General features: G+C 45.7%; 3 pseudogenes across 1 annotated transcript; 2 read left to right on the forward strand and 1 right to left on the reverse strand.

Moving 5' to 3' along the window:
- Positions 1-1,542: 1,542 nt before the first annotated feature.
- Positions 1,543-5,754, reverse strand: LOC149372493 (iripin-3 pseudogene; annotated as a pseudogene). The gene is made up of 3 exons (XR_016290886.1): positions 5,648-5,754; positions 2,883-3,754; positions 1,543-1,864 (listed from the first exon to the last, which is right to left on the reverse strand). The product of XR_016290886.1 is annotated as an iripin-3 pseudogene (transcript).
- Positions 5,755-14,880: 9,126 nt separating this feature from the next.
- Positions 14,881-15,596, forward strand: LOC149372494 (iripin-2-like; annotated as a pseudogene).
- Positions 15,597-18,715: 3,119 nt separating this feature from the next.
- LOC149372495 (iripin-2 pseudogene) lies at positions 18,716-20,107 on the forward strand (annotated as a pseudogene).
- The last annotated feature ends 2,019 nt before the right edge of the window (positions 20,108-22,126 follow it).

A 22,126-nucleotide genomic window follows, 5' to 3' on the forward strand; every position in this document is an offset into this window, starting at 1 on the left:
AAATCAAGTCTCGGTATAAAAGCACATACGCCTCAGGTTAGATGCAAACGTTCCTTTTCAAACGCCTGCGAAATATCACATGCAGGCGCCATTGACCGCACGATGTACAGAACGACTAGCATCGTCGTAGACATTACCTTACTCCAGACGACTGGTGCGCCGATAGATTAGATTTTGCTCAACGTGCCTCTACAGAAATGCCTGCATTTAGACCGTAAAAGCGTGACATGAGCGTTCACGAACGGCGAGGGCTGCGCTTCCGTATTATGGGAGACGTTTCCGTAGTGTTGCGTGCGTAGTACGAGTAGCTCAGTATATCGCCTGGCTGCCACAAAATCTTGCCCCGTGGGTTTCAGAGGGTAGCTTCACTGCTGCACTTTTTTTTTTTTCAGAACGTTTTCTTTTCGCATTCCACAAGGTGCGCGTAGACTAAGAGCATAATACAGTGGTCGGGCGTTGTATTACCGGGATGTATGATATTCAGGTGGTGAAATATTGACAGTATGTAGCTAAAGGAAGGCGGTTGAGGCAACCGCCAACTTTCCAAGGCACCACAATATCATCGAGCTCACTGGGAGCGCACACGAGGGCACGTACTTTATGGAAAAACCATGATAACTTATCAGTTTCAGACATTTTATCATATATTAACTTACAAGGCGAGAAATCTCTGATACGGTTGTGGCAAACTTTAATTCCAGAGTCTCATTTGTGGCAACCAACCCAGCGTTTCTGAGGTCGGGCGTGGAAAGACTAAAACCACTCTTGTCGTTTTGGGGGGTGTGAAAGCATGCTTGACCACAGCGAACAACTCGAAGGACCAATGAGACTTGAACAGTCAAGTTGCGGCCACGCTAGAGTTGAATACCACGTTGACCACGCAAAGGTACATGGGAAAAAGAGCAGGACAGAATCATGCATGGTGTCCTATATAAATGCACTGTTTACTCCTCAGTTGCAGCATCTGTATCAACTAGCCGAACTGAAAACGACCAGTTACTAAGCAAGTAAATACGCAGCAAAAGGTTAGTGCGGTTTCTAATAATCTTTCGGGCCACTTAGTTGTTAACCATTGGAAACAGCTCTGCCTGAAAACTCACGCTTCCATTGTTTCTCATACATTTATCTCCAAGATATTCAGTTTTTTTCTCCCGCATTTTAAAAGCTAACCATACCCCGTGATATTGCTGGTATAGATGTTAGCTCATTATCTCTTTCTGAATCAACTTAGGGGCAGCCCTTGTATAAGTCCCTGTTAATAGAGCCCTTCTTCCGTGAAGAATTAGGAAATGCTCCCATATTTTATTTGCACTCAACAATTACACACTCATCGCGGTGGTTAGAACGACGCACTCCGCTGAATAATTCTTCTTTATACATCACGAATTTGTCGGTTAGCTGCGTTGCACTGAAATACCCTAAAAACCCTGCCAGCTATGCAAGCTATGCTAGTTTTGGAGGAAATCAGACTCTTAGATCAGTGTCACACGAGACACTGTCGAAAGGGACACAAGCAAGCTCTAACTGCCACGCATGACCAGCTCAGGGCTTGTTGACTTCTCCCACGAACAAGATACTATTGTCCTTGGTACTTCGAATGAAAAATAAGAACGGATGGTCAACGCGGATGGTATTCGGCGGGCGTCTACCGGGGCTGGCCGACCCCATTGGAGTGCTAGTGACGGCGGCCGCCGTGCTGCCGGTCTCGTCCACTTCGATGACTGCCTCGTGCACCACCTGGGTCACGGATAGCTCTCTGCTGGCCGTTACGCCCGACAGGTCGGCGACTTGAGGATCGAAGATGCTGCGCAAGCCCAGCTTGGCTAACGGCTCCTTCAACGAATAATGCGCTGTGAACTTGAACCTGCGTGCAACAAAAAACGAGACAGCATTTCTGGAAGACCAGAAAAGGAGCATGTTCCAACCTTATAACGCTTGCGACACGACAATCTACTGCAGCTAGACCTCAGGGAAGGATCAGTTGTTGACAGCACGAACCGGAACAAGAGACAGGGGACAGCCCAAGTTTTCTGAGCAATGTTTCGACAAATGGAGGGAGGCGCCGGTAAGATTGCTCAGAAAATAAGGGTACGACAAGAGGTTGTCAAAACGCCGTCAAAGCATCGAAAATGCCCAAACGTCCAATGCCTAAAATGCTCAATGAAACTCGTGAACGACAGGTGTACATGCGCACAGCGGTTGTGTCAAAAAAGCGGATTGGGCCAGGTAAGTAGTCATATCAGTTTTAATCGGTTGCAATATTGCCATACCTTTACCTGCTTTGTTATACAATATATCGCGTACAAAACGGACTACGTACCCAAGACGGAAATAGCGACAGCTTTTAAGGCCACGTTTACCTTTCATGCGACGTCGTTACTGATGCTGAACATGTGACGTCATGACAACGCGCGACACTGGTTGGCCAGAATGGAGTTATGTCGAGCAAGACGCCATCACAATTCACCACGCTGACTGGATAGAATGCTAATCACTGACTAGTAGGAACAAAGTGATGGCCACGTGAAGTCGCGAGTTCCGTTCTCACCTTTCCACACCTCTGCCGCCAAGTTGTCGCTGCTGACAAACATGGGAGAGGTCATGGTCGACGCATAAGCCGTGTTTTGGGAAGGATACTACTTCCTTTCTGATTGCACTTTGTGCAAATGTTTTTATCTGCAACTACTTGACTTTTCGAAGGGTGCTGCTTAACACATGGTTCGACCAATGAGCCTGCTCAGAACCCTCGCCCTCACCGAGACTAGAGGCTGTCGGCAGTCTGTAAGTGCTAACACATGTGAAGGTACCTATGAACAAACACATGCTCTGCTACGTAGGCTCCTATGTTCCTTTTATCTTACTGAGGAAGGAGATCTGCTCACCTTGGAAGGAACACCCAGAGTCTTATGAGGTTCATTTTTCGCCAGTCATATGTGAGAAAATCCATCGAAAGATTCCTCAGCTTCGTGATCCCATCTTTAGCTTCAGGCAGGATGATTGTCATAACGTAGTCTCCACCTTTGTACGGCAGATCCAGAAGGTCCGCGGACAATTTCTTGGAATAGCTGTAACCTGCAAAGACTTTTCCAGACATCATGTCCACATTTGTTTGTGTGTTGCCGTTAGTGTAGAATGGCAGCTTTTTTGTGTCCGACTTATTAAACTGTGCCGCCCAGAAGCCTTTGAAGTAAACAGCATTCACGAGCACCAATTTTGTAGTTGTTGCAAGTGGTTGATCAAACAATTTCTTGATCAGACCATGGGTGTGATTGCTTACCCATCCATTAATTTTCTTTACGGCTTCTTGTCCATTCTTCTCGAAATCTACTTTCATTAGTGTAGCGCCGAACGATTCCGCCAAGACATCCGCGTAGGCAGGCAGGACATCGAAGCTTCGCTGAATGACAGCTGCGTTGGCAGTGTTTACGGTCGAGTTTGAAGGCGCTCTCAACCGTTCGGTGCACTCCTGGTGCTGTCGGTATACCATGTCCTTGGTTATGTGAGCCTGCCTGTAGCCCAGGCCAGCGTAGAGTTCCTCCTGCGTGGCGCCTTTCGACCCAGCGTAGACCATTCCCATGGCCGCCGAAATGCTGTGCGGAGAGTACAACACGTTCTTCTCACTCTCCCGTGGGAGTATGGGAAGGAGGCGAAGACCCAAGTAGTTGCTGGCAGCGGGTAGCCCCTCCTTCTGTGCTTCTAAGCATGTAGAGAGGGCGGCGAGGCACAGCAGTACTGCTTTCATCGTGGCTTGTTCCTGAAACGAGTTGGTATCAGGGGGAATTAAACGGCGTTAAGTGATGGCCGCCACTCATTGCAGAAATACAATTACTTTTTTATGGCTAGGAAGAAAGTTGCGCGATAACAAATCATTAACTTCCTTTTTCCAAAGGAGACGCCAGCCGCAAACAGCTGCTGTCAAAGGAGCTTAACGGGGCGACTGCCCTTGTCTGTTCAACAGAAATTTTCGCGGTATTGAATTCCTTATATGAAGAACTTCACGCACACACACAAAAAAAAAAATGAAATCTCTCTTACTGGCACTTCAAAAATACATTGGTGTAACTTGTAGAGATAAAGCAATCGCACTTATAGGTAGCTCAAAATACATGGATAAGAGAATATATGCAGACAGAGACTGAAAAATTAACAATGGCACGAATAGTGTTGGCCACGAAAAAAAAATCAGAAATAACTCTAGGAACAAAGAATACAAGCATGAACACATGTACGCTCATATAATCATAGGGGAAACTGTGGGGACGCTTACGTAGCCTTAATAATGTAATGCGATAGCGCTGATGACCATGCATATGAGGTGATGGTCTAAACTATCGCACTGAACGAATGTTCCTGAGTAGTCTTGGGGGAGCGCGCCCGCCTCGCGACCGAAGGGGCAGAACTTCGACTCCCGGCTAGATTAATTTCCGTTTTAGTGCCACTACCTTTCTTGCTTAAGAAGCACTACGCAATAATGATGGAATCACGTCACGGCCCTGTAGAGCAATGAGGAATTGTGTAGTGACGTCACTGTGGTAATGTGTGATTGTTGTGAGGTGCTTGAACCACCCGCGTGAGGTTATGTGGTGAAGGTCATAACTGTACCAAGTTTCTCGCCCCGCCGACACCGGTTCTCTGCTGAACGGGACCGGTAACGCTAACACGTTAAAAAGAGCTTGAGAGCTCTTTTGTTACAGTTTTCCCTGCATTATTGCCGCTCCCTTGGAGTTTGTTCAATAGTGTCGGGAGAGTGCGAATAATAGATCGTATGTTCTCTGCTGGGTGTATAATAATAGTACAGTCTAACAGGATTTGAAGGGGATAGCTTGAGGGTTAACCTGCTCGCACTCAACAACTCTAACAGGGTTTGTATTGGTTCCTCTCTCAGGAAGTTACTCTCAAGAATGGGTGAGCTTTGCTAGCCGAATGATATTTCTATCCTGCAACGCCATTTTCAGAGACCATTTAGGAAAGAATTGATACAAGCTCTCAGTGTGGTAGCACCACAGTTGGTACTTGTAATGAGATTGGGGACATTGACCTATGACGTTATCTATGACATGTTATATTCCAAGGGTTCCATCGGCATGAAACCTTAAAGTAATCTGTGCTAGCTAAGCACAAAAAATAACATTGATTTCCCACCTGGAAGCCGCGGCAGTTTGGGCCCGGGAAGGAAGCCAAATTACAACTTTTCTTGAGCCCTTTATTACTGGAAATATTTTTAACTGTGTTGTGGTGAGAATAGTTTCCTTGGCTAATTTTTCAGTAACACATACTTACATGATAAATCGAGGATGTGATTTCAGGCGATGCTCTTACGAAAATACTCTTAGCAGTTCATTGTGTTTTGTAGGCCGCCGATCTGTACTTAGTCTGTTGCGACGTGGGCCATAAAAAATAAAGCCAAAGGTTGCTGCAAATTAGGTCCTGCTCAAGGACGTGATTTTAATCGATATACAGTGCGTTATTTGCGCGCTACGTTCTTGATCATGTCGGCTGCCATTTCAATCCAGACAAAATTTGAGTCTTTTCTCCTATTGTATTGCTCGTCCATTTTATCGCCTCACATGCCGAGTACATAAAACTTAAGAAAACGCTTTTTTTTTTCGCTGGATACCATTTCATAAATTGCATTTAACATTCTTACCTTCACAACAGACCGCAAGCGCTCCCTGGAGAGGTGCATCAGTTCGGCCAAGCTGCCGCCGCTCTCTGATAGTCCGAGATATATACAAAGAATTCGATGCTGCAAACAAAAAAATAAATATCGTTTATTTCTCAAGGGAGCATGGTCTCCTCAGCGAAAGAAAGTCAACATTTTCGCTCCAGAGGCAAGCTTTTTGAAATGTGGTCATGTCGCGAGCTCACGGACACAGTGAACCGGCTGATGCATTTGTTGAGAAGACAAAATCTTGAAAAATTGTGCCCAGATTCGTGTTTTTCACCCTTCATTCTGTCCTTTCTCTCTGGCCTCTACACCCATCCCAGAAGAGCTGTGAATAGACGGTCATAAACACGCTGGCAGAAAAATAAAAAAACAAGACATTTCAGTTGAGAGCTTTCCCTATCTATTCTTCGATGCATGAGCCCACTTTCCGTTTACTTAAAAAGCAACGAGTCACAAATAACGTTTAGAAAGGGCCACCGTGACAGAACTTCGTTATTTGTCAGGAGCTGCATGAGCGGTAGGAAAGCATGTCGACAGTATTGAGCACAGTGAACTGATGCGAGTTTTGAATTATATCTTTGGCGCGGACAAAATGCTACGAAGCGTGGGCCTCGAACGCTCTAAGGTCGCGTGCAGCAATATCGCCAGCCCTGTCAAGGAAGACAAAGTATAGCTTCAGTGTACAGTCATGCTGAAAAGTTTGCGGGATGCAGATTCGAGCAAAAACATTTCTTTCTGAATGAAGAACATTTAAGCACGAGGGAACGTGCGTGATGCATTCTTTCTAGGCATTCTTAGCCGACTGACTAGCGTGGCAAAGTAAAAATAATTTGTTTCTTCGCGAGTCTGCATTACGCAAACTTTTACCCACGAGTGTACAACGACAAGCCTTGCTTTCTCGACTACTGCATGCAACGCGCTAGGTGTTTCATCTAAGATGTTCTGCAATTTTTAAAAATAGGCTTTTTGATTTATAAGACCCATTTTTTCCACATAGCATTGACAGCGGTGTAGTACATCAGAATGCAGCCAATGCGTTATAACTAGCAGGCTGTTTAAGTAATACGTAATAGTTAACTTTTTAACGATTGCTGTTGGGCTCCTTAACTACTGAAAGGCGTGTAGCCCACCGTAAGTAATATCCATATCAGTTTCTAGAATTTCGAAAACGCGGTTACCCTCGGCGCTGTGGCCCAACAAATATTGCCTACATCGCGCTAAAATGCGAGCGCTTTCGAGAAGCTTGCTGGCAAATCAACCACAGCGCCGGTGGTAAACGCGTTTTCTAAATTCTGAAAACCGATATGGGTGTTACTTACGGTAGGCTACACACTTTTAAATAATTAACGAGCCTAACAGTAATGGTTAACTAAGTTAACTATTTAGTAATAGTTATCCAGTCGGCTACTAGCACATCTTAGCCATATTCTGATCTAATACACTGCTGACAGTGCTATGCCGGAAAAAAACGTTCTTCTAACTCCAAAAGCCTATATTTAAAATTGTGTAAAGTGTTAGGCGAAACACACCTTGTGCATTAGCTCTCCATAAGTGGGCAGACGAGAGGGAATAAAATCAAGTACTCGTGGGTAGTACACAACGATGCACGAGCGTCGCCATCTCCGCATCTATGCCGTCAGCACTACAGCTGTCGAGGTAGCACTTATCGTCATTATCGTGCGTCTGATGAATTCTATTCTGGGGAGCATTAACTTTTGCTGATGATTGCGAATATCGGAGGCCGAATACGTGCAGAAACCGTTTCCAGTTTTACTTTTATCTTAAAGGACTTAAGATAAAGCAGGAGCTCTATTTTAAAGTCATCTCACCATATTTTCAGGAACTGTTCTCTGCCGCAGGCCCCTAGTAGAAAAGCGTTCCCAAAAGGTCTCATGTGCGGCCATATAGTGAAAGGCTTTGCCTTGGTTTAACCATCGTTGAGGTTCGCTGTTTTGTGTTAATCCAATCTGTAGCCAGCTTAGTGTTTTTTTTTGTGACACCATGATACACGTTATGTTCATCCAAACTTTAATTAATGTGCGCAGATATCGTTCCCGGCCCAAAAAAAACCATCTTCATCAAGCACTGGTGGCGCATTTTAGCAAGTACTCCCCAGTCGTAGTCAATACAAGCCTCATCGGGTTGAGAAAGCCGTGAATCACCATCGATTCGCTGGGGTGCGGTACCGAATGCAAGATGTGGCCACAACATCTCTTGTTGCGTCATTAGTCTGTCAAAGTGATTTGCGTTTAATTATACACTAACGAATTACGCCTTAAAGCAATGATGAGATTGAGGTTTGTGATGCTACCAGTTTCGACACCCTAGACGCATTTCTTGAATTTGTTGTATTGGCTAAAATCGCGAGCACTTGTTGAAATTTTGTATTCGACAACTGCGGACAAGGAATACCAGGAATGGGCCAGTAACCAATACAGTGTTCACGCCGTGTGCTCAGTACTATAGATGGAGCTTGCATGCTAGGTTTGATGTCAGCTTGTCAGTAATTACCGCTTTTTTTACAGAATATTTGATGCCAATTTGAGCTAACTGTGTGCAGAAAAGGATGGCGCAAATGAGCGTCTCCCAGCCATTTCCCTAGAATTCTTCGCCTCGCGTATTCTGAGAAAAGTTGCGGAGCAAATAGAGAGACGTTTGTTAGTTTAAAAATTGCTTACTGTCTCTAGGCATTGCAGTTGGCTCGAGGATTTCGATTTAGTCTTTCACACAACTTGAAACAACTCCAGAGAATGAACGAAATTCCAATTGGCCACGTCCCATTCCTCGAATTTCACTTTCTGTCAGAAAATTTTGAAATTGACTTTAGAATGCGTGTAGATCAGCTAGCATAATATGGAGGTAAAGATTTTTTCTTTTATTAAGACGAAAGCCTTTAATGGCTCATACTGTCGTCCGTTAACACACGCGTTTAATTCGGGAGCTAAAAAAGATAGAAGAAAACCAATGATTGCTTCAGATAGAGGAGGAAAAATTAACCTGGAAGCCAAGTTTGATGACTCTAGATGAATGAGTTAATTAACTATAGGCAAAAATATCGAAACTGCGTTGAAATAGCGCGGACATCGATATAGCCACGGGAACGATGTGACGTCATATCCGCCGGAAGTTGTCACGGCATAGTGAAAATTGTCGCAGAATGGTCGGAAAAACATCGAATTTGTGTCAAATTAGATGGAAAAATGTGTAATTAAGCGTAATTAACACTTAAAATCCCGAAAGATGTATAATTTGGGTATCGATATAGCCACGGGTACGATGGGACGCCACATCCACCGGAAGTCGTTACGGCATAGTGTCCTCGGCTTTCGCCTCTCAACACTTTAGTTGCCAAAGTGTCCTCGAAATTTTTGCTTAATAATTTTGGCATTAAAGGGTTAAACGTGGCATATGGCCTATGCTCAAGCATGCACATGCGAGAAGAAAGTGGGGTGTCGGACGCGAGATCTTGATATAACGTTATCGACCAGGCAGCTAAAAATGCGACAAGAACGGGCCCGCATGGAACGAACGATGACAAGCGCAAGGCCACAGTTCCGGCCTCTACATGAGTGGACCGCTTGTCGAAGGCTGACCGACACTAAAGCGCGCTACCCAGACATAACATCCCAGAAGTGGGAGAAGGTAGCTCTCGTTATCTACAATGATAACGATGTAATTTCGTGGTGCCAGCGCATGCGCAAGCGAGTCGGGTATCTGGGTAAAGAAAGCGACCCTCCTGTGAGAGGCTACCACTCGGCATTCGTTGTTAGCATTGAGCGCCAGGCAATTTGAAATCGCTGAACTTTGAAACCTTCAACCTTCAACCAGGGATGGAGAATCCTGACATGAATTTGTGCCCGTTTCGATCAAGCTGCTGTCGTTCGCGCCATTGCTCGGACACTTCTGGAATCTGCAACGCTCAAGGCAAACCAAAGACTGGCCCGGAACTTCTTACGAAACAGGACGTCTACATTAAAGGTAGGAGCGGTGCTGTAGCCTCGCGGCGAGAACTACATATGTTTCCGTGAAAGCGTCTATTGGACGCAAGTTATCATTCAACCGCATTTTCTCAGAAACATTAACTAACAACATGGTACTAACATTCAGAGTGCACAAGTTTCACGGAACGTCGTTATTAGTGATAAAGAAAGGCTTTAGGGAAAAAAAAAAGGCAGCATTCACTAAAGGTACCCAGAAGACTAACGTAGCCCAAGCTAAGATCGAAATTGATTGCTTGCCTTTTTTTAATTCTCTGATCACATTTTATTCTTTAATGATTACTCAGGTGTAACAATTGATCGCAGAATCGCTCCTAACAATTGCTCAGGTGTAACCATCTGACATTCTCTATCATTAGTGCTATAATCTGTTTGGTGTCAGAACTACTGTTTTCATCGAGCCATGCCTGATGGTCACACGCCAGCACACCGAGGGGTAGTCAACACGGATGGAACAGAAGCTTATAGTAACTTATCCGTAGACCATAAGTGCCCTGTATTTACTTATAGTGAAGCTTAATGTTTATAAGTATCAAATGCTGTCGAGGTTTGCAGTTACGCGAGTTTGCCAGGGTCAAAGCTATCGGCAGATATACCTAAACAGGAACTAGTCGTTGCGACGTTGTGAACGCCAAAGGCGCAAACAAAAACAAAACTCTTCTGGCAATTCGCCTGGCCTTCCGGCCCACGTCCTCGCAATTCAAGTATGACAATGTATAGAGCAGAACGATGCGGCTGCTACGCGCTTAAACAACAGTATGAAGCAACACAGACGAGCTAGCAGTCGATGTCGGTCAGTGCGTAGGAGTGTAGTTGCTGCTCACTTTAACTCCTCTGCTGTTTTCCCCTGAGCAGAGACAATGATAAAGGTCGTAGACAGTCGCGAGAAAAGCGGGTCACGGGCATCCTATATTTGCAGCATGCACGTGCACTAGTGGTGACTGTGGTGACCCCAATTATAGGTTGCTTCTTATTCTTGTTAAGACCGTAGCATATTTCCATTCATGCAACTGCTGGGTGTCACCAAGCGCGCTACTGTGGGGTGGAAAAATATGCTGCGCTCAAAGCGTCTTCCCCGCATTCCCTCGAACAGTAGTCTCACTACACATACAAAAAAAAAACGCAAACCGAAACATAAAACCAAGTGAACTAACTGGCACACCTGTACACTTCCAGCACGCTATGCCCGTCACGTATTGGGCGCTGTCTCGAACGGGACGCTGGGCCGCGTGCAAAAGGTGAAGAGTCAATTAGGGCCAGCTGTCACAGCGACGGTAGGCGATGAAAAGAAGGGTGGAGAGGGTGCGAGATTAATGATTTCTAATGTCTCATCACTGTCGACGGCAGAAAGCGATCTGCGTCTGTGTGTGCACCAGTCACCCACGGAACATGACTCGAAGGTCAATTGGGAAAGGGCTGTTTCAATTAGGACTTCTCAGGTGGTGCCGTTTTCAGCATGCTAACACTAGAGTGAGATCCCACTGTACCTTGCCTAACTCACGGTGGTCAATTCTACACAGCCTGCAAAAAAAGAGACAATGAAGTCTTCGTGTTTTTTTTTTTACATGCGGTTGTGCTAGCGCCGTTCAGTTTAACGGCAGAAATATTGTACTAGCAGCCTAGCGTATAATATAGAGACGACTAATAAAAAATAAAAGAACCACGGCAGGAACAGGACGTAGGAAGAGAAGTGGACATGGCGAGTGGTAAGTTTCTTCCTAACTCCTCTTCCTGTCGCGGTTCGTTTTACCGTTGAACATGTCGAACCAACCAGCCCAGAACTTCGCTGTGCTGAATCTTCCAATTTAGAACACGCTGACATAGAATCTAAGGAGAAAGTAACCCCTCGTTAAGGCCTACTCGATTATAAAGGCGTGTGGCTCCTCCTAGCACTCGTCCTGGTTATCTTAGTTGGTGGGTCGACTCCCCCAGAGAACTGCTACTCTCTCTACTAGAATGTAGTGCCCTTTGTGCAAAACACACTGGGCTAGCGAAGACATACAGTCATGGGAGAGATGGGACACAGTGAGAGGCACGTTTTCCGTGCGTACACCGTGCGGTCTCTTTGCTATGTCACATACTGGACTACCGCAGAAACTTCTAACGAAACAAGAGCTATATTATGCGGCTGAGGGCGTTGTTTTGTGAACTTTAAAAATCAGTCTCAATCAGCGTCTTCTTCGTGTCTTTCTTTTGCATTTTTTTTGTTCTGTTCTATGGCTTGTACTGTATGGTCAGAATAGATTTTTCTTCCGATACAGGCGCGGAAAAAAAATTAAACGGAGCATGCTACTGCCTTCTAAAATATTTCACGCGTTGCCCAATTGAAAAAGGCAGCTGTGGTATTTGCAGGCAGGTGGTGGACTGTAGTGCGCTTTGTCATCGATAAGTAACATGTCTTCATTTCCGATAGGAAAGGCGTGATTATAATTATAACGCAAGAGCATACTTTATTTACTTTTGTCCGTGCATGTACGTGCTGAATAAATCAACAACAGATGCGACAGAACAGCTCCATTAGTGTAAAGGTACGTTTACTCAGAAAAAAATTGGCAGTGGTTTAGCTCTGGTTAAACCTGGAGGATTGCGAAAACAACTAGGAGAGGGAGAGAGGCGATGGAAAGCGCACGGCAGCGGCGGCGGCCCCGGCACGCGGCGGCCCCCGTGACGTCACTGCTACTCGCGCATGCGCAGTATGGCCTTTCGTCAGCTCCGCGAAATGGTTCGGTGTCGCCGCGGCGGCCGCGTTTCGATGGAAGCGAAACGCACGACGCGCCCGTGTGCTGTGCGATGTCGGTGCACGTTAAAGATCCTCAGGTGGTCGAAATTATTCCGGAGACCTCCACTACGGCACCTCTTTCTCTCTCTCTCTCTTCTTTCACTCCCACCTTCCTCCCTTCCCTTGTGTCGTGGTTCAGGTGTCCGCCGAGATATGTTAGACAGATACTGCGCCATTTCCTTTTCTCAGAAACCAATTTACCATTTACGCGCGTAGTGTTGCCTTACAAAACCAGTGTCGTCCAGTATCGTCAAAACTTTTATCGTCCCCAGAGAGGCACTAACATATAGAAGCGTTCTCACGTATCACGTATAGGACTAAGAAACGCTCGACATCTCAGTTCTCATTTTCCTGTGATATGATGCAAACAGTAGCAGGGGCATGACAAAGAGTTCTAAAAAAGGGGTCTAAGTGGCCTGCATTACATCTAGCTACTAAATGATTTTTTCAAACTGCTGTGCTGCAATACTTATAATGCGTCGACTATTGGGTACCGTCTGCTGCCGAAACAGGCGTGCTTTTCCTGCAGCGTCTTGTTAACCTGCCTGCCGATGCAAGAGACAGTGCCGCCAGCGTTTTTCATTCGATTTCTACTGCAAGAGGGAACCGGTTGCGGAGTTGAAGCCTCTCTTTTGATCGCCCTTCAAGCGATAAGGCATGTATAGCGAATACGAATGCCTGACGGTCATTAGTGGGATGTGGTGGCTTGCCGAAAGGGATTGTAGGGCTATCGCGCCTATCGGCGTCTCCAAACACAGAATTCGCGTTCGCTGCTCACTCACGCATCCGCCGTCGTAAAAGTCCCTCGTTATCTAACTTTATGGCATTAATCGGAGCCTCGGTACAAATCGCCGTCTTGAACAGCACTCTGCTCGGCTTTTTGTTATTTTTTTGCACCACACGGGGTTATTGGGTCCACCTATACCGCTTTCGCTTCAGAAGGAAATTTATATTCCGCAAGAGTCCGACTACTCCTGCGCCTTTCCCTTTATCAAAAACATTTGCGTTTGCTGCTTTTTTTTCTGGCAAATAGAGCTCAGGAGGGGAGGAACGTAAAAAAAATAATAAATTGTCAATAGAAGTGCAATCGAATTGTAAGGAAAAAATAAAATCTATGAACCCCTTCCCTTGTGCTTTTGAGTAAGGTACGTGGAACTCCACGCTGTGGAGTCATTCCGCAATTACCTATAAAGTACTTCAGCGTCCATATTAATTTAACCAGCCTCAACTGTGCTCAAGAAACATTGGACGCAAGGAGCGGGTGCAGGTTTCCTCAAGCGATGGAAAAAACAAAGACCCTCATGCAATGTTACCTCTGTTCTACTGTGCAGCATGCGGACAAAAGTCACCTAGGATTTCGTCAGACATATAGCTTTGCAAGTGCGCCACTGTAAAGCGTAATAACTAAATTATTTCACCGCAGTAAGTTATTCATTCGACGATTACAACGTAAGAGCAGTGTAAAGCAGAACACTGTACACAGATGCAGTCAAAATCTAATACTCAGTAGGGGAAGCCACGTCATACTGACTTTGAGGGAGAATACTTGAGGCGGCCAGCAATTTCAGGAAGCTACGGCCTCCTGCGTTACCGGTACCATCATGATCATCAGCCCAAATAACTGCACTGCAGTATACAGCCCCCTTACGTCGGTCTTCCTGTCGACCCTGTCCTGTGCTAGCTGTGGCCATCGTATCCTCGCAAAGTTCCTAAACCCGTAATCCTCACCCCGACTCTATGTAGCCCCCTGCTATGTTTGCCTTCCCCTTGAATCTGTCTTGCCACTGATCATTTCCTTTTCTTGACTTCATCTAGGATAGTCTTAACTTGCGTTTGTTACGATTAACCCACTACGTTCCCTTCCCGTCTCTCAACGCATATCTCTTAAGCCTCTTACCTCCAGCCTTCCTTGTAAAATCATTTCTTTAGGGTTATTTGTTTTTTAGGTGGGACACAAAATGGCCTGGTGGCTTCTCCTAAAAAGCGAACGTCTCCTCTCGCATATGAGTAAGCAGAAAAGCAGCAAACTGGTTCCCCGAAATTTGTGAGACAGTTTCATGATGTGACCGGCATAAATATCTATCTTAAGTCCAGCAATCCATCAGCCCATGGGAGTTTGACCTTCGTGGAACGATTACAACGAACCCTCGAAACTGCCTTCCTACTGGCCCAGTTTGTATGTTTCTGTTGATCTCGGAGTGACTTAGGTGGCCAGTCTATTTGATATTTTATGACGGCTATCAGCAAAATTAAATAAGAACAACCCCACAATCAGCCGTAAATGGAAGCCGGTCCCTTGCATAAAGATGAGATACATCTGAGCATACATTATGAGGAGAGTTTACGTGGTAAACCGGAATTCAGAAAACACAAACAACTCACGCAAGCCTTAACAGCATAATGCATTTGAACCTACGGCTTTCATAGGAACCGAAATGTTCGCTAGGATTGTATTGCTGTTCCTTGTGGCTGCATGACGCGCTGAAGAAAGCGACGATGTCCTGCTTGCCAGGGCTCACAACCAATTCGGCCTTAACCTGCTGAAGCAGTTGGCTGTTGAAGGGGATCCTCCAAAAACATTTTCTTTTCACCGACAAGTGTCGCTTTCACCTTCGCCTTGGCATACGCCGGAGCCAGAGGCAGCTCTGAAGCGGAGCTCGCATCTGTACTGGGCCACAGCGCAGTGGGCCTCACCGACCGGTCATCCGTCCTCGCCGCTTGCAAGAATATCCTGGAACTCACCACTTCTCCGAATGTCACCTTGGACATCGCCAACTTGGTCTTAACCCGGGACGGCGTCGAAGTGCTGGACACCTACAAGCAGAAGCTGCAAGAATTATTTGACGCTAAGCTTAGGTCGGTGGACTTTGGGCCAGCCATGGTCTCCGAAGTGAACGCTTGGGTCCGCGGGAAGACTGGAGGCAAGATTACAGATCTGCTTACCGAAGAGCAACCACTCCACTCTGTGCTGCTTCTACTCAACGCAGCTTCCTTCAAGGGAGTCTGGGTGACCAAGTTCAATCGAAACTACACGAAGTCTGAGAGGTTCTTTGGGGCCACACGGGGGTCACACGGCATAAACACTCAGTTATTAAAATCACAAAAAAGTAGCTGGCGTTTATCCTCAAACTTACTAACAAGCAATATCTAGATTATTACGCAATTCCTGACTGTTGGAAGCTTTCTGATGTGCGCATTTTGGAAGCTGACAACAAAAATGAAATGACCACTGACAGACCAATATCCCTGACATGTGTTGCTTGAAAAATCCTCGAACATATGGTTTCATCATGAATTATGCATTACGTCTCTATATATTGTTTAGTTACTAGCCCGGTTTCAATGTTGGCGATCTTGTTCATCGTAGCTTTCTCTGCTGATGACTGATATACACCGCTCCACTTCAACAAGCTGGTGCCGTATTCATAAATTTTGTTAAGATGTATTTCACCGCTTAGCACATAAGCGTTTGGCTTTAAAAATAGAAAAAAAAGAAACAAATTACCAGTTTTTATTCATGAGCACCTACACAACGGACATCTATGTGTTGTGCTGGATAATGTTCGCTTTTCATACTAACATGAGAAGCCCTCGGTACCTCAAAGTTTCGTTTTGGGACCTACATTAATCTTCATTTACATAAATGACATACGCGTTGGCATAACGTGGACAATAAACATTTTCGCGGATGGAAGTATACTATATCGCCCAGTAAACACCATTACTGAATCCGTGCTTCTGCGAAACGACCTAAATATAATGAAAAAATGGTGCTATGATTGACAGATGTGCATTAACCCTTAGAAGTCCAAGCTGATGCGATGTACCGCTTGGTGTAAGTTCCTCTTGTTAAATTACATTATAAGTGATAAAATTAAAACGTATGTGTACAGATTTCATGATGTATGCAATTTTATTCATCTTGGCAATAATCTTGGCAATTTTATTTTAGCATAGAGTCATATAAAGCAATTATGGGCGCAAAATTTAATGCTTTGAAAAGGGATTCGGAGGGGGTTTCTAACGGTTTATTGGTAACCAGACGCAGCGCTCATTTTTGCAGTTTATACCAGTTGTTTTTGTTTGTGTATTGGTACTGCAGAACAGGTGACAATAACTTAGCTGTGAGAGAAGCAGTTTTTTAAAGTAATAGCTTGCTGTTTTGAAGCAGAGATAAACGTACCTTGCACAGAACTGGATCTCTTTTAGAAAGATCACTGAGCAGAACTTCTACCTGCTCCTTCCACAATATGTGTTGATCAAAAAGCACACCAGAGCTCTAAATAGTTTGAACAAACTCTATATATGTGGATGCAAGTTTCAAGTGTACGTCGCTGTCAATGATTTGTTATTTCGGCCGGAAGACTAAAGCTCATATTTAACATTATTTTTTGATAAAAAGTTTGTAGTACTCAAGGTATGAAGGAGGATGAGACGACATGTTCAAGTGAGTAAAGCTTTTAAGTTTCTATTTCGGATTGACTTACAGGCACTATAATTTTTAATTTCGTATGTGACACATCGCCAATCAGAAAACGCCCACAAGAAATGCTCTTCTAATTCACCTTTTGGTGATATATGCTTCGGTTAATTACAAAAATCACTTTTTTATTTTTATCTTGGGAACAACGATTTACTTACTGCTAACTTATAAGGAAAACATAATTGAACTACAAATACAATAAAGAACAAACAGGCTAGTAGTAGGGCAGTGCCGTTTTTACTAGAAGCAACAGATATGTGATGTCCCTTGCCTGTGTAGGTGAAAGTAGAGTAAATTGCATTGGTTGCCAAGGACATACCAAGCACCCATACGGCACACCCGCTGGTACTTGTCCACGTCTGCTACCCTCTACCATTTATTTTCTCCTATCAAAATAGTGATGTGCTCACTGGCCTTCCTATGTCTGCCGATCCTTAGGCAATCCCCTATTGTAGATGTATGCCACTAAAAATGCGAAGAACAACAACTCCGACCGCATCAGTAACCCTCGAGGCGTAGCACCCATCTTGCTCACAGTGAGACGTTTTTAGCTTTTTCGAAGCGCTGCTTCATAACTACTGAAGTAATGCTCAGGTTTCAGTTTTAGAGTGCCGTATTCATGCGTAAGCGGATCGAAGATTGACTGCATGCCTGCGACCCGCTTTTAATGAGAAATAATTTTTGAACAAAAAAAAAACACAGCGAGCGAGCAAAACAATCCGCGTGATGTAAGACTGCTTAGCATTTGCGAGAGTATCGCGAGACGATGCCCTTCAAGCAAACGATAGAAACCTTCATCGCATATTACGTAACGTTACCAGGCTTCATCATCGATGCTGCGTATTTCAGTTCTAGCTGTACGCTCGTGTTCGTGGGTTTGCATTGAAATCTGTTTCTAAGAGAAGTTCTTGCTCAAATCGATCGTGAATCATATGTTTGGGGGTGAAAGCGTCTGCACTAAAAACACCCAGCACAACGGACCTGCTCTGACGCCGACTGAGCACGGCAGACCGGGATTCCCTCACTTACCGCAGCACAGCACTGCCCACAGACGAACAGCACCTCTGAGTCACTTCTATGCAATGTGTGAACGTCAAGCATTCTGGAAGCGACCCAGCGTTCACTGCAGCTAGCACAAAAAAAAAAGCGAGAAAGGGACGTAATTGCAAAAGACCAATACAACCTATTTCCTCATAAAACACCGATCGGAGTAACGTCATTCAAGGATTTTTTATTTCACCTTTTTATGGTTCTTGCAAGTGAGCATGTCTCTGAGACAACATTTCCGAGCCGAAATTGAAAAACAAAGTTTAAGGCACAGTGATCATAATCTGTGTCTGCAAAAAAAAAAAAAATGCCGTAGATAAAAAATGGAAGCAGTCAGCCATGTTTGCTTTCCAGAACCGGATCCCGGGATCTCTTTTTGTTACTGTTGTTCTCGCGGTCCTTGAGTGCGCGGCTGAATACAAAATGTCCACGTTATGCTGCCGCAGAAGTGGCGATAGCGGCTGTCACCCGAGAGTGAATGCCGCCTCAAGGCACCCCCGTGTATTTCTCCCGCCTTCGGCAACAAAACACGAGCTTGGAAGAGTCTTCACGTCAGACGAAATAAAATGCCTTCGCTGCCTGACGTAGATAAACTTCAAGCGCAGACAAAGATAGAAGTAATCATGTGCACTTCAGTCGCCCAGCGCTGTGTCTGCTCAGAGGTGCAATCCGAGAGCTTCTTCCTTGGCTGCCGCGTGCCAAAGTTGAAATAAAAAGACACGGAAAAAAGCTGCCCGCCACGAGTAGGTTTAAAAAGGAGGCGTCTGCGACCTAGAGACTGAAGAAAACATCTATCTTGCTCTCCAAGTTTGTCTTTCTGGTGGTGCTTGCGTTGGTCTCGTCAGAGACCGACGATGCACTGCTCGCCAAAGCGCACAACCATTTCGCCGTGAAGCTCCTTAAGCACCTAGCGACGCAAAATCCCTCGTCCAATGTCTTCTTCTCGCCAACGAGCATCGCCGCTGCATTCGGCATGGCTTATGCCGGCGCCAGAGGAAGCTCGGAAGCCGAGCTCGCATCGGTGCTCGGACACACCCAGGTCGGCCTCACGGACAAACTCAGAGTGCTCGCGGCGTACAAGCACCTGCTCGAACTTGCGTCCTCACCGAACGTCACCCTGGAAGTTGCCAACATGGTCCTGGCACAGAACAACTTCCAAATCGCCGAGAGCTTTATACAGCAGCTGCACGACATCTTCGATGCGGAGCTGAGGTCAGTAGACTTCGCCAACGAAGGTCCCAGAGTCGCAGCTGAGGTCAACGCCTGGGTACGCGGAAAGACACGGGGAAAGATCAACAGCATCCTACCCGAAGGTCAGCCTTTGGATATCATACTCTTCATTCTGAACGCCGTCTACTTCAAGGGGACCTGGGTGACCAAGTTCGACCCAGCTCAAACCAAAGACAAGCCCTTCTTCAACCTGGGCACCACGGAGGTCAGTAAGCCGGCGATGCACCTCACGAGGCGCTTCCCGTACGCCCGCCTCGAAGCGCTCCACGCTGGCGCCGTGGAGATCCCGTACTCTGGAGAAAGGTTCAGTATGGTGGTCCTGCTTCCGGACTCCCCGACGGGGCTCTCCACGCTACGGGACGGTCTGTCGCTTGATGTTCTGGAAGATGTCGGCAGCAGGCTGGTTTTTAATGAGGTCGTGCTCAGAATACCCAAGTTCGAAATGAATCTTCGATACGACCTGGTGCCCGCCATGCGTGCCCTCGGACTGAACGTCGTTTTCGGAAGCGGCGCCAACTTCACCGGCATCAGTGAGAGTACGTTGCTGAGAATATCGGACGCCGTCCACAAGGCGGCCGTGGAGGTGAACGAAGAAGGAACGATCGCGACCGCCGTGACGGGTCTCTCTCTCGTGCCTATATCGGCTCACTACCGTCCGCCGCCGCCCATCGAGTTCACCGTGGATCGGCCGTTCCTCTACTACATTAGAGACAGGAGCAACAACCGCATCCTCTTCATCGGTGAAGTCCACAGTCTTTGAGGTGCCAGACATCGTCCTTCGCTCTCGGCACAAGAGAAATTTCAACTGAAGCAGCATTTCCACATCTCACACTCGACTAAGAGCTGCAGAAAAAACAGGCACCGTAAATGTCATGTAATAAAGTATGCATACTCTTGCTGGATTTCCAAGTTTGGTTTTACTCCCGGCCAAATAATTCTGAATTCAAAAAAAAACTATCCGTACAGTGTAACATGCTAACATGACTTCAGAATATTTTATATATGCGTTACTTGCCTTGTACCAAAGTCGTTTTCAATCACGCTACCTTTGTTTGGTTGAAAGGTATCTCTAGTATTGGGTGAACAGCTTGTTTTGTGGGCAATAAAAGCAAAACTTGGTTAATAATAAGGAGTGACAACAGCTCGAATTACTGAGCTTGTAAGCGTCGTATTTACGGCTCATCCCATCTTCAGCGCTAAAAATATTAAGAACGCCCACTATCACACAAGTCATGGAACATTTTTTGACTAATTTATTACCGTCTTAAAATATTCAGGGTTGCATAGTACCACAATTTGCACAACAATACAGAGAAAACTAATTGACTTCGCGCTCCTGCCTCGCGCAGTTTTCAGGGTAAAACGGCCAGAAACAAAGTATTGATGTGAACAGTGGCGACGTCCTTTTCGTTTGCTAGCAAGTACGAGAACCCTTTTATAGGTAAAGGTTTCCCAACCTATATCCTCCGCTTCACTGCTGAACAAAGGAGGCTAAAAATCTGCGGCTGCTCACTCTTTTCAGTTCACTTTCTGCACGTCTCACAATGTCTTTCTTTTCTTATAAAAGTTATGCCGAGTTCCTGGTTCATCTTAAGAGAGAGAGGAACAAACCCTTTTATGAAAAGCAGAAAACTTAGCCGGAGTTTAAAAATCGCTGGCATGGTACTCTGCATGGGAAAGGGAATTCGGAAGACAAAGACGGAAGGAGAGCAGTGCAGAAAAAGGTTAAATAAAGAAAAATGAAGGGGAGGAGAAGATTAAATGTGGCCATTAAAAGCGCATTATGGTGCATCGGTGACTATGATGTGCGTATGTAATGATGAAATTCATGGCCCGTAAAATGGGCTAACAAAGTACACTGCGTGGAGAATGAGTGAGGGCAACATTCCAGGTGAAATTAGAGCTTTTCGAGATGCCCAATTCCATTTAGATATGAAAACAAAAAGTTCATTGCATGTCTTTGTTGCCTGAGGCATGCTATGGGACCTAAACCTTGTTCATTGCTAGAGGCACTGGGGAGAGCTCCTCTATGCAATGTTCATAGTGCGCACGCTCGTCAGCATACGCAGGACACTCAGGCAGGATATGCTCCACAGTATCGGAGCGGAGTGTTCATCTGACGGAAATGGTATTGCAAGCCGTTTGTAAATGTTGCGTTCAGGCGAAGTCGGTGGTAAAGTGTTTCCAGATGCCGAGGAATTTTGGCTGGAAGTGTTGATCCGAGATGTGGGTAGATGGACTAAGGAAATTAGTAGTGATGTGTCGGAGAGCTCCAGAGCCGACACATTTCTTCGGAAGCAAATCTTTTAGCCATCTGAGGTGCATCACATCTCGCAAAGAAAGTCCGAATGTATCTACGATGTTGGTGGACATTACGGGCCGCTTCATCTGTTTTTTCGTTGGCCAGAATGGCACAGTGGGCTGGTATCCATTTAAATGTTATGCAGTGGCCTGTGGCAATAGTTAAATGATGCAGATACCCATGTCAAGGGAAACAGGCTGATGGTTGGTTTTCTTCAGCAGGTTAGACAGTATTAGTAGAGAAGCAAGAGTAGAAACTTGGGCGAGTCGGTACTGTGATTCATGGTATGTGAGGTAGCGCAAAACGGGACAAGAGAGAGAGAAAGACGCACACAAGACAGGCGCTATGTAGAGATCCTATGTAGAGATGCTTTGGAGTCGGTAACATAACCCAGCTGCTGGGAGCTTGTTGCAGGATGTAGGAAACAGCTTCTTTAATGCCGTGAAGCTCAGCTGTCGTAGAGGATGTCTTCGGCTGCAGCCTGTAAGAAGGAACATGGCTTGTTGAGGGCACATAAAGGCCACAAGAGGTTGCTTATGTAGTTGAACCATGGGTGAAGATGTGTGTATGCCACATGTATTCCTCGGTTGAGTACGCGAGAGTAGCTTGCAGAAGCGCT

Source organism: Amblyomma mixtum, chromosome 1, assembly GCF_055824585.1.
Source record: "Amblyomma mixtum isolate Tamu chromosome 1, ASM5582458v1, whole genome shotgun sequence".
Classification (NCBI taxonomy): Eukaryota; Metazoa; Arthropoda; class Arachnida; order Ixodida; family Ixodidae; genus Amblyomma; species Amblyomma mixtum.